Raw genomic sequence first — 17,578 nt, 5'->3', positions numbered from 1 at the left:
TAATTGATTTCTAATCTCATAGCGTTGTAGTCAGAAAAGATGCTTGATATGATTTCAATTTTGTTAAATTTACTGAGGCTTGATTTCTGACCCAAGGTGTGATCTATCCTGGAGAATGTTCTGTGTGCACTTGAGAAGAAAGTGTTATCTGCTGTTTTTGGATGGAATGTCCTATAAATATCAATTAAATCTACCTGGTCTATTGTGTCATTTAAAGCTTGTGTTTCCTTATTAATTTTCATTTTGGATGATCTGTCCATTGGCGTAAGTGAGGTGTTAAAGTCCCCCACTATTATTGTCTTACTGTTGATTTCCTCTTTTATAGCTGTTAGCAGTTGCCATATGTATTGGGCTGCTCCTATGTTGGGTGCATATATATTTATAATTGTTATATCTTCTTCTTGGATTGATCCCTTGATCATTATGTAGTGTCCTTCTTTGTCTCTTGTAACATTCTTTATTTTAAAGTCTATTTTATCTGATATGAGTATTGGTACTCCAGCTTTCTTTTGATTTCCATTTGCATGGAATATCTTTTTCCATCCCTTCACTTTCAGTCTGTATGTATCCCTAGGTCTGAAGTGGGTCTCTTGTAGACAGCATATATATGGGTCTTGTTTTTGTGTCCATTCAGCAAGCCTGTGTCTTTTGGTTGGAGCATTTAATCCATTCATGTTTAAGGTAATTATCGATATGTATGTTCCTATTACCTTTTTCTTAACTGTTTTGCGTTTGTTTTTGTAGGTCCTTTTCTTCTCTTGTGCTTCCCACTTAGAGAAGTTCCTTTAGCATTTGTTGTAGTGCTGGTTTGGTGATGCTGAATTCTCTTAGCTTTTGCTTGTCTGTAAAGCTTTTGATTTCTCCATCGAATCTGAATGAGACCGTTGCTGGCTAGAGTAATCTTGGTTGTAGGTTCTTCCCTTTCATCACTTTAAGTATATCATGCCACTCCCTTCTGGCTTGTAGAGTTTCTGCTGAGAAATCAGCTGTTAACCTTATGGGAGTTCCCTTGTATGTTATTTGTCGTTTTTCCCTTGCTGCTTTCAATAATTTTTCCTTGTCTTTAATTTTTGCCAATTTGATTACTGTGTGTCTCAGTGTGTTTTTCCTTGGGTTTATCCTGTATGGGACTCTCTGTGCTTCCTGGACTTGGGTGGTTATTTCCTTTCCCATGTTAGGGAAGTTTTCGACTATAATGTCTTCAAATATTTTCTCAGGTCCTTTCTCTCTCTCTCTTCTTCTTCTGGGACCCCTATAACGCACACATTGTTGCATTTAATGTTGTCCCAGAGGTCTCTTAGGCTGTCTTCATTTCTTTTCATTCTCTTTTTCTTTATTCTGTTTTGCAGCAGTGAATTCCACCGTTCCGTCTTCCAGGTCACTTATCTGTTCTCCTGCCTCAGTTATTCTGCTATTGATTCCTTCTAGTGTATTTTTCATTTCAGTTATTGTGTTGTTCACCTCTGTTTGTTCTTTAATTCTTCTAGATCTTTGTTAAACATTTCTTGCATCTTCTCAGTCTTTGCCTCCATTCTTTTTCTGAGGTCCTGGATCATCTTCACTATCATTATTCTGAATTCTTTTTCTGGAAGGTTTCCTATCTCCACTTCTTTTAGTTGTTTTTCTGGGGTTTTATCTTGTTCCTTCATCTGGTACATAGCCCTCTCCCTTTTCATCTTGTTTGTCTTTCTGTGAATGTGGTTTTTGTTCCACAGGCTGCAGGATTGTAGTTCTTCTTGCTTCTTCTGTCTGCCATCTGGTGGATGAGGCTATCTAAGAGGCTTGTGCAAGTTTCCTCAATACACAATTTTTTAAAACAAAGTTTGATTCTCTAATGAAATAAAGTTAAATAATGAGCCTAGAGATTATCATACTAAGTGAAGTAAGTCAGAGAAAGACAAATATATGGGGGCTTCCCTGGTGATGCAGTGGTTAACAATCTGCCTGCCAATGCAGGGGACATGGGTTCAAGCCTTGGTCCAGGAAGATCCCACATGCCACAGAGCAACTAAGCCCGTGCGCCACAACTACTGAGCCTGTGCTCTAGTGCCTGTGAGCCACAACTACTGAAGCCCACATGCCTAGAGCCCGTGCTCCACAACAAGAGAAACCACCGCAATGAGAAGCCTGAGTACCACAAAGAAGAGTAGCCTCTGCTCGCCACAACTAGAGAAAGCCCACACGCAGCAACGAAGACCCAATGCAGCCAAAAATAAACAAATAAATAAATAAATTTATTAAAAAAAAGACAAATATATGATATCACTTATATGTGGAATCTAAAAAAATGATACAAATGAACTTATTTACAAAACAGAAACAGGCTCAGAAAACAAACTTATAGTTATCAAAGGGGGAGGGGTGATAAATTAGGAGTTTGGGATTAATAGATACACACTGCTATACATGAAATAGGAAAACAACAAGGACCTACAGTATAGCACAGGGAACTATACTCAATATCTTATAATAAGGTATGATGGAAAGAATCTGCAGAAGAATATATATATATATATATTTATATAACTGAATCACTTTGCTGTACACCTGAAACTAACACAACATTGTAAATCAACTATACTGTATTTCAATTTAAAAAAATCATTGCACTTCAACTACCTTATATTATTCTGATGCCTTTTAATAACATAAAGAGCATATCAGAACCACTTCCTTTGAAATCATTAATGATTTGATTACAAAAGATGGCCCTTTTTAGGAGCTAAAACAGTACATGTAGAAACTTTTCTAACCCCAATAGACTATTTGGGGATATTATGTTTGTGTTCAGGATTAATTAATAATTCTTAATAGGATTATTGATCATAATCCTGTGTGTTTTCAACTTGAATCTCTAGTTCCACCTTTGTGGAAGAGGCCCTATGCATACAGGAATACCTTAGTTGCATAATTTCTCTTTGTTTGAATTACTGGCCTTAGACTCTTGATTTTGGTAAACTACAACTTAAATGCTATAGATTGTCTAAGAAATACGTTGTCTGTGCTCTTAAACTGTCCATACAAGTGTTCAATTAACAATGGAGCATTTCCTGTTTTCCCCATCAACTCTGTTCTATAAAATACTGTTCAGTAGATGGTAATAATACCTGATAAATTTTCCCACACCTCCTTGATTGGATATCTTTTTGGAGTCAAGGAAGGGACATTTTAATTGCAATGAACAAATTATATTCTTTTTTTAACTGTAAAGAAAAGTCCCATTCACATTGTAAGGGTATCAGACACTGGATAAACAAGACATAGCGTTCAATTCAACTGCTTCACATTTTAAAACATGTAGTACCTCAATCATATATTTTGAAGTTGTTCTACTACAAAAGAAATACATTTTAAAACAATGATGCTAGGATTTCATTACAGCACCATCTTCAAGGTGCTACAGCTGAATGCTCCCGTTCCTATAACAAGGCTAAGGTAAAGAGCTAAATTGCTTATAGTGGGACTCTTCCTTCTGAAAAGTCCTTTTGAAATAGACTTTTGAAATGGACTCTGTGTAAGAGGAACTCTTACACTGAATTTCAAGTTATAATGAAGTTACAGTACTTTAATGAACCAATTATTACTAAGATTTTTTTTTAAATGTGTCATGAATTGTTTTTCTTATTAAGGTATAATTGGAGCTGAATGTACCTGTTTAAAAGAGCATAATCAAGTACTAGAAAAAAAGTAAAACAATATTCGGATCCCAATTTATTTAAACATAGCCTTAATTCAATAGTGTTATCTGTGCCTACTCGATATTGGCACTAACATCAGTCCCAGTATACACAGTTCATGGAGCTGACATTTTTGAAAGAAGGATTATGTATGTGTGCTATGGTCTGAATGCTTGCGGCCCCATAAACTCATGATCAAATCTTAATGCCCAGTGTGATGGTTTCAGGAGTTGAGGCCTTCGTAAGGTGCTTAGGTCATGAGGATGGAGCTCTCATGAATGGGATTAGTACTCTTATACAGACCCCACAGAGCTCCAGAGTCCCTTCCACCATGCCAGGACACAACTAAAAGTCTGCAACCCAGAAGCAGGCCCTCACCCGACCACGCTGGCACCCTGACCTCTGACTTCCAGCTTCCAGAACGCTGAGAAACAAATTTCTGTTGTTTATAAGCTACCCAGTCTGTGGTATTTTGTCATACCAGCCCAAACAGACTGAGACAATGTGGCAGAGGGACAAAATACAATTTTGCCAACATTTTTCTTGTCCTTTTAATTTTGTCATTTGCTTTTTTGTGAAAGACTTCCAGGTGTGATTTTGATATTTAAAAACATGGCTCTTAAAAAGTAGCACATTTCAGAAGGACAGAATCCTAAGTATTTCTCTTTTATCTTCCCTACAATTTCCCTTTTCTATAAAATGTTTGTGCAAAGAGGGAGGAATCTACTCCTACCTGGGACAGCTACATGGAACACAGGGGAAAATGTGGATTTTGAAAATAGAGCTTTGTGACCTAACCTACTTGAGATATCAGATACTTCATTTCATTCTAAATTAGTGATAACAATGCCAGATGCCCATATTATAGGGCTGCTGAAGTTGTCAGACAATGACTTTCTGGATTATGTGAGGTGATACATGTAAAGCGCCCACAGCTTTATCTCTGGCACACAGCCAGCACCAAGTATGATACGTGTCTTCTCTTTTCGCTTTCCCAATCCCAAAAATCTGAGTGTGTAAATCCTTTGGACACCAAGAGAATACCAAAAAATTACATTTTTAAATTTAGATTTTATAGACCACAACTCAATATCTGAATGTATAGCTGAGGAGACATTAGTAGTACTGCTTCAAGACAAAAGCTAGTAAACTAAGAGTTCTAATAATATGTGAAATAATTTAAAATAGATTATAGACTAAAAAAGTTGGATGGAACGTTCACTCTTAAATGAAAGTTATAGGTCAAATATGCATAATAATTTTGTTCATCAATAATGAAGTAACCCAATGAACAGTAATAATTAGGTTTCTAAGCATTTAAAATAAGATTTTTAATTTGGTGATACAGCTATAGAAGTACATAGGCCCTTTTTTTGGAATATCTGAAAATAAATGTAGATAATGGGCCCAGATAGCTCAATAGAGTAATAAATCTGTTATTTATAAAAATAAACTTAAAGCAATAAAAATTTGCATGCTTCCTCATTGAAGTGCTTTTTTTCCCTTAAATTACAGCACATATTACTAAGAAAATTAACGATAAAAAGGGAAATAATTTTTAGATGAGCTTGAGATCTGACATCTGTAAATCCTCCAGTAGCAGGCCATTACTGAGTGTAATTAATGTTCTCCCCAGGACACAGCGGCCAGGTGACTCTCCACAGAGATGCTAATGTGGTCCACAGGGGATGGACTTACATTTTCTTATATTCCCTGAGGTTTCTTCTGAATCATTCACCTTTTCCTATCTACTTATTATGTTGTCATACCAATTAGTGATATGCAAATATTCCTGCAGTATCCGCCACTTTTTAAGTTCAGAAAAAGAAACTGGTATTTAGTTGCATTGATTCTTTGTTTTTCTTCTGAAAGAGGCCATGGCTTTAGGAAAATGCATTCAAGCATTTTATTGCTACATTGAAGACACCAGGCAATAAGTAACTGGAATCTATATGATATTAGGAAGGGATACTACAGAAAAAGAAGGAAGAAAGGAAGGACATTACAAATAACTGAACCTTAAGAGACAAGGTTAAGAGCTATGGACAGAAAGTGACAGAAACAAGATAAACAAAAAGGGTACAGAAAGTTCCAGTCCAAAAAAAATCAGTATGTTCAATAAAAATTTGTAGAATAATTTGTAATGAAAGCAGACTCAACTTTTATAAAAATATGGCACAATGCTTTTAAAAGAAAAGAAGTCACATAATAGAACAAATTGGCAAATTCACTCTTTTTTTAAATTTCTGAAAGTCCATTCCTATCTATGCCCTACCTCCAAAAGTCTCTTTTTAGGGACTTCCCTGGTGGTGCAGTGGTTGAGAATCTGCCTGCCAACTCAGGGGACACGGGTTCGAGCCCGGGTCCAGGAAGATCCCACATGCTGCAAAGCAACTAGGCCCGTGAGCCACAACTACTGAGCCTGCGCTCCAGAGCCCGCGAGCCACAACTACTGAACCTGCATGCCACAACTACTGAAGCCCGCGCACCTAGAGCCCATGCTCCTCAACAAGAGAAGCCACTACAATGAGAAGCCTGCACACCACAACGAAGAGTAGACTCCGCTCACCACAACTAGAGAAAGCCCGCGCGCAGCAACAAAGACCCAACGCAGACAAAAGTAAATAAAATAAAATAAATAAATTAAAAAAAAATAAAGACACTTTAAAAAAAAGTTTCTCTTTTTAAGAGTCGATTTCTTGGTGATATTAGATAAAGAGGGTCTATTTACTAGTACTGTAGTATAAAAGCAATTAATCACTTGTTCCATCTATTCTTAGTATTCTCTTCTGCAAAATGGGAATAATAACATCTACCTCATTGGGCTACTGTAAACTTTTAATGTGAGAAGGTATAAAAAGCTCTTGGCATAGTGCTGGCACTTAGATGTGTGCTCAATAGCTAGTATTATTTTTATTATAACTAGTGATTAGCAAAATTATTAATGTATGTCCAGCATGCATGTAGTTTAAGGAGGCAGAGATACCATTTGAGAAAAAAATATTCTCTGTCCTCAACAGAAAATAGCAAATGAATAAGTATTCTAGATTAGTGATTTTCCACAGTTCAGTATCACAGATCAATGAGTAAAAAAAAAAAATCTTATTTTTTACCAATTGATTCAAATGTCCCATCAAGTTTAAGAATCACAGTTCTAGAAGAATACTTACAAAAAGTATACTCATAGATAAATGAATATTATATGAATTATATACAGAAATATAATCCTTATACTCCAGCAGACTTTTGTATTTATCCATGTGTTTTTTGCTTTTACTCTCGAGTTTTGTGGCACTTATAATGACCATCTCCTCGTTTCACTTAAAGACTATTCATCTCTCAGCTCTAAAAACATTTCCACTTCTTTCATTAAACCCTTCTTTGATTGCTCCGTTACATAGTAAAGTCTCCTTCTTCTGGAATCCTAGAGCAGGGGTCAACAAGTATTTTTCTCTAAACTGAAAGATAGTAAATATTTTAGGATTTGCAGACTTAGTCACAACTACTCAACTCTGTCTGCAGCAGGCAATCAGCCACAGAAAATACAGAAACAAATGGGTGTGGCTATATTCCAGAGAAACTTAATTTATGAAAACAGGTAGCAGGCTAGATGTGGCCCAAGGGTTATTTATACTTTGTCAACCTCTGCTGTAGACAATCACTGCTTTATCATTTTATTTTGACACTCAATCCTACTCTGGATTGTACCTTTAACTGTACACACATAGAGAATGTCTCTGAAATTAGAGTCTCCTCAGGGGGTCAGGAAAGATGTCTTATACATGATCTTTTCAGGTCTCTGTGCATATTACTTCATGGAGCAATGCTTAATTATTTACTGATTTAAAGATTTTAAGATATGGGATTTTAAGATATGGGAGCAAGATCTAGTTGCCATTAGCGTCCTACCTACATTGAAACATCTACTGAGACATTGACTCTTGGGGTTCTGTAATGGGCAGCCTCATCTTGCTGAGTCTTTATTCTACCTGTAAATGAATATAATATATCTTACTTGGTAATAATGAGGAATAGAAATTCTATTTTTAAAAGATCAGACACATAAGAAGCACTTAAATGGTATCAATAATTACGTTGCTATAAGTTTGCATCTTAATATGAATAAATGTCTCTAAGTTGTGATAATAGAATGACTACTGTTTTTCTCTTTGTCATAGCTTTTAAATGTGCTTATGTGCACTGCTACTTCTAAGTGGAAAGTAAGAAAGTTCCATCTTAAAATGCCCTTGGGATACAGTCCCAATTGATGTTACTAACATTGTGTTTAAGTGAAAAATTTAGCACTGAAATATTTTTGCAGCATCAATATCAGTGTTGAGTTGTCTTCCTATATGTACCAAAAACCAGAGCTTTGTCTATATGGGAAAGACCCACATTACTGTAAAGTCAATGAGTTGTTGTTGTTTTATGAATCTCCTACTTGGCTCAGGCTGTGAACAGTAATATTATAATTCATAAATACCTGTGCACAGAAGAGAATTCCTCAAGAATAAAGAGGCCCTGCCTCAAGATGCACCAAAAATACTGGTAGAGATAAAAACAAAATGATTATGATTACCATTTATAAGTTACCTGCATTATTTATTTACTCTCCAGCAACAATCCTGTGATATAGGTTTTATTGTTTCCATTTTTTAAAATGAGGAAACTGGGGCTCTGAAGGTTCACATATCTTGATTTTAGTTAAACAGCTGAGATGTGGCTAAGTCAAAGTTCCATCAAGGTCTGTCTAACTAACCACAAAGCCTCTGATCCACCACGTGACACTGTGATGGAGAAAAAAGGAAAGAGAGAACCACAGACTGAGACAAACTACAGAGTGAAGATGACATCGGAGGTCTACAAAAAGCTGACTGAAGGACATAAATTGCTTAACCTTGTTTTGAGAATATGTTCCTTTATTTGTGGGACTCAAGACTAAAAGGAGCTTACCTGTTTGCCATCTCTAACATCTAGAACGGTGTCTGGGAGCACAGTGGATGAATAAATAGTTGTTATTAAAGGATTACATTCTCTGGCTTGAAATACGTCATAGGCTTTATTCAAAAGCCCACTTCACTGCAGATCTGACATATATACATCCATGGGAATTCTCCAGACACTACTCTGTTCACATACCCACTGGTGCCCGCAGCCTGGGGTATCCACAGGAGACCCGCCACCCCATGCACACTCCACCCCTATCATCTTGCTACCTGTGCTAAAGGGATCACATCCTGGACTTACTGTTTCTTCAGTCCCTAATGGTTCCCCAGCCTCCCTGAGTCCACAAGCAATAAGAGGTCATTATTTTTTCTAAGCCTCTTAGTTTGGTTCCAGATACTTCCTTTAAACAGTAAGGAAGTCTTATCATTCTGCTGACTGTGTTTTAACAGATCAAGACTCGTTATCCTTGACTAGTCTTTTTTTTTTTAACATTTCTCAAACTTCCTTCCTCTAGAATCTCTTAAAATCTACTGCAGAACTGCATATTTTAAAATACTAATATTGAGAAGGTGTATTGTGGTTAATAGATTCAAGTCCAGATCCCTCCACTGACAAGATGTACACAGCTTGGGCAAGATACTTAACCTCTTGCCCTAATTCCCTCACCTGTAAAATGAGGGTCAAAACAATGCTTCCTCATAACGTTTGGAGGATTAAATGAGTTAAAATGTGTAAAATGAATATGTAAAATGATGCCTGACACATAGAAGTGTTTGATAAAGGCAAGCTATTTTTCCTCAAAGTGATCTCTATAGCTTTACCTAATAGCCACATCTTTGGTCTCTAAACTCACTTATTACACACACACACACACACACACACACACACACACACCATCTTAGGTGCTTTACCTCTTACGGCATTAATCTACAAAGGCAAATACTTTAACTGAGGGGCTAATATCTAATTGTAACCAAAATTTAAAGTGAATTTTCCTTCTTTCCTTCCTTTCGGTGGTTTATTCATTCATTCACTACACTGAGGGCCACGGAAAGAAAATGTTCAGCCCTGAGGTAACAGTGGGTTCTTCCAAAGGTGGGTCCCTCTATTTGCCTTTACTTCCCACCTTCTGACTTCATCTGAAAAGAGATAATATTGATGACCAATGGGCTCATGAACAAGGGTTCAAACATTTATATTCATAAGCAACCATTTTCATCCTTGAACTATTTTGTACATATATGGACTTTCCTAAACTTGAATGCTTCCAGAAACACAATGGCCTTAAAAAATAGCTTCACCAGGTCCTGTAAAGAACAGGTAGAAAAACGGAATATGTTAAATTCATAGAGAAAACGCAAGAATGTGAGCTGTCACCACGTATGTACAGGCTCTCAATCAACCCAGAAAAAGATTTATTTTGTGTGGCCCTGGAAAGCTGAGTAAGGGTCGTAGGTAGAAGCAAGAAGAATGCAGTCACAACTGGAACTGTCTTTAAAAGAACAGGCTGCCTCAGTGAACATACTTAAAATAAAAATAGATGGTGGTATATTGAAAATGCTGAAGAAACAATAAAGAAAAGCAGAAACCAATGTCCTCTAAGTCCCATGTAGCTCCGTAATCCACCAAAGTGCTAAAGGATATGTAAATATGGATATGTTATTATTCCCAACATCCAGAAATTTGTAGTATATAGAGAAACCAAAGATATACAAATCTATATGCAACTATAATACAATGTTTAAAACACACAAGACAGATTACAATGCAATGTTACTGAAATTTTAGAAAAGCTTCTTCTACCTATCCAGAGGCTTCAGAGGAAATCTGAATGTGGTGTTTAAGCTCAGCTTTGAAGGTTGAAGCTAGACATGAAAAATAGCAGGAGGCTAGAGCATTCTAAGATGAAAGAACAGCAAGACCAAAGGTGTGGTGTCAGGAAATAGAATGAAGATAAATGAGGCACAGGGGACAGTTCAATTTGGCTCGAGGATGGTGGCAGTGGGAGACGAGCCTGGAAAAACTTCTTGGAATTACAGAGATTGAAACGTTGGTCCTTAGACCTAGGTAATGGGAGTCACAAAGTGTTATTAACAAATAGGAAAAGGAGGTGTATTTCAGTAAGAGTATCTCGTGGTACGTACAGAATTAACTGGTACAGTGAGAGACCAGAAATGAGGAGACCCGCTAAGAGACTAGGACATGATTCTAGGTAGTATGTCAAACGTGCCTGAACTCTGTGGCAGCATCAGAAAAGAGGAAACTGGTGAAAGAAGCATTTTGGATGTCAGGTCTTAGCAACTGACTGTAAGACGTAAGGCTGGGGGTGTTGAGGGTCTCAAAAGCTTCTAGATTAGAATGTTAATACCAATAAAAGCAACAGGGGCAACAGAAGGAAGGAAGACAGTGTTCAGAAGAGACCACAGGGTGTTAGCCGTGTCAGAAGCACAGAAGAGGTAAGCTGTCCAGCAGGTACTTGGGAAGGGCTGCCCAGAGCTATGTGAAAGTCAGGGCTGAAGATAATGACTTGGGCGTTACTCCTACTGAGGTCAAAACACAGGCCAAGAGAGGATGAGCTTTGCCAATGGATCAAATACAGATAAGAGAAGAACTCAAACGGAAATTGAGGAACACATACTTGAGTAGGAGATGAAAGGAAAGCCGAAGAAGAAGCCACCAATGAGCAGTCAGAGAAGTAAGAACAGCACAAAGAGCACACAGAAGTCAAGAGAAGAGTTAAAGAAGCAGCAGGGCCAACCTTACTAAAGGCTGTTGACAGTGTGAAGCGAATGAAGATTTGGACCCTCAGAGGCCAATTATAACCTGATTCTGAAATATTAATACTTAATATACTTTACAGGGAAGAACTCATTCCTTTAAATCAAAGTAGTTTCACAGGAGATTACTCTTTTTAGCCTTTGAAGAAAAAAACAAAAGAATTTCTTATTGGAAGGTACACTCATTTCAAGGATTATTTCCTTAAACATTCTCAATTTGATCTTATTGGCCAACAGTTTTCAATCACATCTAGTACTATTCTTCCAAAAGGTATTTCAGGGGACATTTTCAGTAATTATGACTGAGGGGAATCTATCAGCATATGGAGGACAGGGGCCATACACACTAAATGTCCTGCAATAAAAGAGGCATTCCTAATCCATGTAGAGGAGCCCTGCCCAAAATGCCAATAGTGTCACCTGTTGAGAAACACTGTCACATAATGCTGTTTACCACTGAATGCACCTTTTGTATATTTGAGAAAAATTGATAGAACTTCAGATTCTGAAATTTTGGAGAATCAATTTCAAAAACAGGCAAATATTAATACAGTTCATCCCTTAGAAACTCTTCAAGCAAATGCATGCCTTTTAGTTTTACTGTTTTTTCATATCTAATCTAGTTCCAAAAGAAATAGGTCTTCAAGTAAATTATTTAGTAGGGCAGCTTCTTATAATTCATAACTCTTCTGCATATTAGCTCTAATCAGAATCTGTTTAGGGGTGTGCATGATTAATAAGAATACATTTCATTGTGTTATTAGGGGAGGAAACAGCCCATGTTTAATTTAACTGCTTTTTAAAAATACCAACATTTTGTACAGATCTTTATTTATTTAAACAAATATTTCTCTGTGTTACCACCCATACTAGATATTTTCCACTGAAAATTTCTGTTTTAATGCCAAATATTACCAAACAGTAATCACCAGTTCAGATATCTGAGCCACACAGTATGTCATTTTTTGTGGGGCTATCCTAAGTGTACAAAATTTTTAACAAAAATATCTTTACACCAGCATTTTGTAGTTGTCACCCAAATGCCCTGTAAAATTTTCAAGAACTTATTTGGGATTTCAATAAAGGTTAATAAAAACTACTGGATCTTCCAAGTAGGTAGATTAGGACCCTGGATTCACCACTTAAGGGACCAACTGAGAAAATGAAGCTTGCTCCGTCAGTTAAAAAAAAATTCTGTTACTCCCTGAGACTTAGTGTGCAGTCGTTTCCCAACACATTTCCTGCACACTTTGATCCAAATAGTTGAGAAAGCCTCGGACAAACAAGGATGACCTCTCAGACAATGAGAGTCCATTCAGTGGCTTATTATGCAATCCAGCACTATCATGCCATCTATTGAGAAACTTGGTTCTTCAAAAGGTTCCCAAAAGTCTTTTAAGAAAAACAAGCCAGTGAACCTTAAAACAACCTAGTAGCCTTAATGCCAAACATTTAACACCTGACACTAGCTACCGTGAATTATTTCTATGCGTGTGCTCACACAGAATAAATAATGCGGGACAAGGCAAACAACTCTTCAGAAGATCCTCAACTATCCTGTCCCCCAGGCAGAGTCCGTGAGGGATTCCCTGCCAGATTTAGAGTTGTAGGCAGGAAAGGAGGCTCACTCTTCCCTTGTTTGTTTCTCCTCCCGTCCCTCCTTGCTTCATTTTTTCTATAATCAGTTGTTCAGGACTATCACCTGCCAGGCACTGCACTGAGAAGAGAGAACACGACAAAGTCCCTGCCCTCGTTCAGCTTCGTGCAGCATAAGCCGTACTACTTAGTGGTTAAAATCAGACAGCCTGCCTGGGTGCTTGCCCCATCTCAGCCACTTGCCAGCTGTGCAAATTGAGCAAATTTCTTAACTCTCTGTACCTCAATTGCTCTTCTATAAATGTGGATATTTACAGACCTACCTCTTAAGATTGTTAAGGAGATAAAAGGAGTTAATAGACAGTGGTAGCACAGTGCCCAGAACATGGTAGCATTACAGAGATGTTGTTACAGTTACTATACTCTTGGGCTTCTCAGAGTGAGTGGATTAGTCTGTCCAAAGTGCAGAAAAAACTTGCTGCTCAGTCTCTCAAAAAAATGGAAATCAATTCATTAGCAAAGACCTTCTTCAGGGAAGGGATGTCCTGCCCTCATAACAAGAGAAAATCCTCCATTACCTGTTTATACTGGGTCACTGTCAATGGGCAAATGGATGGGGCTGAACACACAGGTTTCTGAGGCAAGGTGCCCTTCTCAAATTTGCCTTTTAGCACATCTTAATTTCTTGAAATTGCTACATCCCTTTCAAATTATTTGAGACATATGCTTCTTCCACTGAGAGGAAACTGACTGATGGCAAAGAGGACAGGAGGAAGATTATCCTAGATGACTAGACGTTGAGTTTTTGGAGAGCAGAATTCCAACCTCCTTCATCTTGGGAACCACAGTACAGGGTCTGGGGTGATTTTAGGGGTTCAGAAATAGCTAGTTTATTTATTAGGTGTTTTCCATATACTTTATTCCTCACCATAGCACTTCAGGGTAGATACCACAAATCCCATTTTATGAATAAGAAAAACTGAGGATGAGATTGTTAAATAATTAATCTTACAAAAGTGCAGAACTGAGCTTGAAATCTAGGTCTAACTCTAAAGTTAATTACCTCTTTCCATGTGAATGTCTCAAAAACATGTTTGATAAATGAATATAGAATGAAAAGCAATTGCAGGAGACTTCTTTTACTTTAGATCCATGAACCAGGAATGTAACTCTGGATAAAGTATGTTTCTTTAAGTCTCTTTGCCCTCTTTCCCTTCAGGAGGGCTCAAGGCCAAAGATATCAGCCAGATATTATAGAAGAGTAAATGCATGTCTAGAAATAAACTGAGCATTTAAAGGAAGGTGAACTAACTAGGACATTGGGAAAAAGGTGTTAAAATTTCAGATCGCTGACCATTATTAAAACAGTCCGGGCGGGGGTGGGGCGAGCAGTACTTAATTGCAAACTGTTGCTATGAATTTTGCAAAAACGAATTTCTGACTTTATGAATTGTCACGCAACACACTGAGTTGCTTAAGGCAATCCTCCCCTTTTACTGAGATCATTCAGGCCAGCTGACTTAGACTGCTTCAAATGCAATGTGGTCAGAAGCAGAAAGTGGAGCTAGGATTGTCTCACCAGGGCCAAATAAGGGTCACCTTGTTCAATCATCATTCTCTGCGGCCACCACCCAGCTCTAATTTTTCAGCCACTCTCCCCCAAATGCACACGTAGTTCTTGAGGTTTCAATGACACAGCACATTCAAGCCAACGTGTCTGTTGAAAGTTTGCAGCCCTCCCGAGTTCCCAGTTTGGATTTAGTCATAAAGCATGGGGTGCCAGTAAAGGGCACCTAGTGCCCACTGTTTCCAGGCTTTTTCACATCACCCTCATCACTGCGCGTGGTTTTATTCCTCTGCTGCGTCCCTTAACAGACCCAAGAAAGGAGAAAGACACGAAATATTAGCTTTCGAACTACTACACCACTCAGAACTACTTCAGGAGGGAGAGGCAGAGAGAAACCGCACATTTCCTCTCGTGTGTGTGTGGGTGTGTGTGTGTGTAATTTTAACATCCCTGACGTCGACCACAAAATTCCCTCTCCAGCCCTGCCCGGAAAGTGGCCTTGGTCACAACCGCCCCTTGCCAAGGCAGTCTGCAATCCGTTTCGCGGAAGTAAGGGAGAAAATGGGGGTGGAGGGAGAAGCCGCCAAGCAGCATCCGCCCGAAACAGGAGCCTCGCCAGCCTCCCGCGCTACCTGGCCGGGCCTCGCACCCCCAGCGCGGCGCAGCAGCTCACGCAGGAAACCCAGCGTGAGCCCGGGAGGCGCAGACCCTCCTCCGCCTCCGTCAAGTCACACTCCTTTTCTGCCCCCGACTGGCCTCGCCCCCGCCACGCTACCTGGAGACCGAAAAAGAACAAAACTGGACCCCCCCCCCCTGGTATTTCGTCCTCTCCTTCCAGCCTCTCCGAGCCCCCACCATCCGCTAAAAGAGAAGATGCTCCCTACACACACTCTCACCACCCCCCCATCCCCAGCTCCTGCGGCCGAGGCCACCCCGGGGTGCTGCTGAGAAGCGCAAGCGGGACACGCCAGGCGGGAACCTGCCGGGGGGACTCGTGGGGCAAGGACGGGGGTGCGGGGAGCACCGCGCCGGCAGAGCCTCTGTGCAGAAGCTCGGAGCGTTGGCGTCGCCTGGCCGGAAGCACGCGGGCGCGCGGAGCGCTCTCCGCCCCGGACCCCTCTGGCCCCCCTCTCCGACGCGCGCGCGCGCCCCGAGGCTGCACCCGGCTGAGGTCCGCGCTCGTGTGACGAGAACTCTCCTCCGGCAGCCGCCTGGGGGAATTTTGTCTATATAAGGGCTCGCCGGCTCACGGCTTTGGCGTGCGTGTCACAGGTTGGCCATTATTTACACACACGCGTGCGGTTCCCCGGGCAGCTCGGGTGACGGATGCGCGCTCGCCTTCCTCTCCGCCGGCGCCCCGTCCTCTGCTCCTTTCCTCCCGGGGTGTTAACTTACTTTACCTGGTTTCCGGCACAGGGTGGGCGCTGCAGCGATCCGTCCCCCGCCGGCCGCCGCCGGTTCGCCACGCTGTCACCGGGTGAATGGAATTATTTATTTATTTATGTCCCCGGACGAGTCCTCGCCCGCCGCAGCCGGAGGAGGTGGAAGAGGAGGAGGTGGAGGCGGCGGGGAGGGCAGGCGAGGCGGCTGAGCTCCCTTGTGGATGCCCGGGAGCGCGCGCCGCGCCGCGGGGGGAGGCGGAGGGGCGGGGGGGACAGGGGGAGGGGGGTGCGGGGAGGAGGAGGAGGAGGGTGGCCGCGAGCGCCCGCGGCTTTGCCTGAGTCCGGGGGCCGCGAGTGGTGGCCGGCCGCCGCCCAGTGACTCCAGGCGGACTGAGCATGCTCCAGGCCACTGTCAACGCTGTAGACGCTTTCTCTGTGGCTCGGGGCGCTCCACTTCAGATTTTAGTTTTGACCCTGAGAGAAAGCCGCAAGGCTGGTAGAACTGTTGCTCCAGATCAGTTGGGACACGCTTTACCCGAAGTACTTTGGCACCTAACCTAGGAGCCAGGTGTGTGGTAGCTCTGTTTAGATACCGCAGGGAGTGGTGCAACCTAGGGGTGAGGAAAGCCATGCAAAAGGAGAGGAACCTGGCCGAAGGCAGGGAGAAGAGAAGAGTCTCACTGTGAGCTTGCAGGCAAAGTGCTGGGCCTTTTTTCAGTGGAGGTCTTTGGGGGGTCCCGGGGCAGGGAGGCAGGAGGGACGATTGCAGTGTTGGAGATTAGGCTTGCCAACCAAATCCCTCACACTAAGGGAAAAATAAAATTTACCCCCCGGGGGTGGAGGAGTAGCGCAAGAACTTGAAAATAGGAAAGAGGTGAAAGAAGGTCACTTATAAATGATTCAGTTTTAGTTTCTCAAATTACTTAATTCTTCAAAATAGAATTTAGTTATTTGACAATACATAGCGCTAGGGATAATGGTAATACCAGTCTTGGTTTGATTTCTTCTACCTTTATATTTCCCCCGTGTCTAGAACATGTTTTGGGGGAAGTTGGAAAGAAGAAGGGCTGGAAATGAACATTTACATTGGTTCCTCTAATGTTTTTAAAGTTGAAGTACTACTTAGAGGAAAAGAAACAATCCAGGAGAAAAAAAGGGGGCCTTATATTTGAGAATTCATATTCCAGCTTTTCTGTCCATTTAACTGACCCACCCCCCTTTCTTGCTCCAAAAAAGTGAGAAAGATAAAATGTTGCATTAACCTTAGATAAAAATATAACTTCTTAGAAGCTTTTCTTGTTTGTTCTAGAAATTAAATCATTTCTAAAAAGCCAAGATAATTTAGTTGAAATAAGTGGAATTTTGAAGTCCAAGGGACAAAGAATCAAAATGGCAATCTGGTAATAATAATCATTATAATTACTATTTATTAAGTGCTTATCATTGTCAGGCACTGTTCTAAGTACTTATATAGATTATCTCAATTAATACAGTAGCCATATTAGATTTGTTGACTGGAAAAAATGCACAACATGAGAGCTGTGAGTTGTTTTATTTGGGGCAAAATGAAGTCTATAGCCCAGGAAACAGCGTTTCAGAAAGCTCGGAGAAAGCGCTCCGAAGAGGCAGGGG

At 40.4% G+C, this 17,578-nt stretch overlaps 1 protein-coding gene and 2 long non-coding RNA genes across 11 annotated transcripts in view; 2 read left to right on the top strand and 1 right to left on the bottom strand.

Moving 5' to 3' along the window:
* The window catches only part of SLC16A7 (solute carrier family 16 member 7), a 171,879-nt gene extending 155,732 nt beyond the window's left edge, over positions 1-16,147 (bottom strand). For both annotated transcript variants that reach the window (XM_082351256.1, XM_082351260.1), the window contains exon 1: positions 15,965-16,147. The gene's annotated coding sequence lies outside the window, so the exon portion shown is untranslated. The remainder of the gene's footprint in view (positions 1-15,964) is intronic.
* The window catches only part of LOC309609610, a 705,176-nt gene that overhangs the window by 460,511 nt on the left and 227,087 nt on the right, over positions 1-17,578 (top strand). The gene's annotated exons all lie outside the window — the stretch shown is intronic.
* LOC309609588 overlaps positions 15,409-17,578 on the top strand; it is a 162,140-nt gene continuing 159,970 nt past the window's right edge. For 2 of the 8 annotated variants that reach the window (XR_014233489.1, XR_014233490.1), the window contains exon 1: positions 15,932-16,041. This is a non-coding gene — a long non-coding RNA (uncharacterized lncRNA). The other 6 variants (XR_014233486.1, XR_014233487.1, XR_014233488.1 and 3 more) reach the window with 6 other exon arrangements.

The sequence above is a fragment of the Balaenoptera borealis genome (assembly GCF_965194805.1).
Source record: "Balaenoptera borealis genome assembly, chromosome: 13".
Taxonomy (NCBI): domain Eukaryota; kingdom Metazoa; phylum Chordata; class Mammalia; order Artiodactyla; family Balaenopteridae; genus Balaenoptera; species Balaenoptera borealis.
The sequence above is the reverse complement of the archived record's forward strand: the minus strand, read 5'-3'. Positions and strand labels throughout refer to the sequence as shown.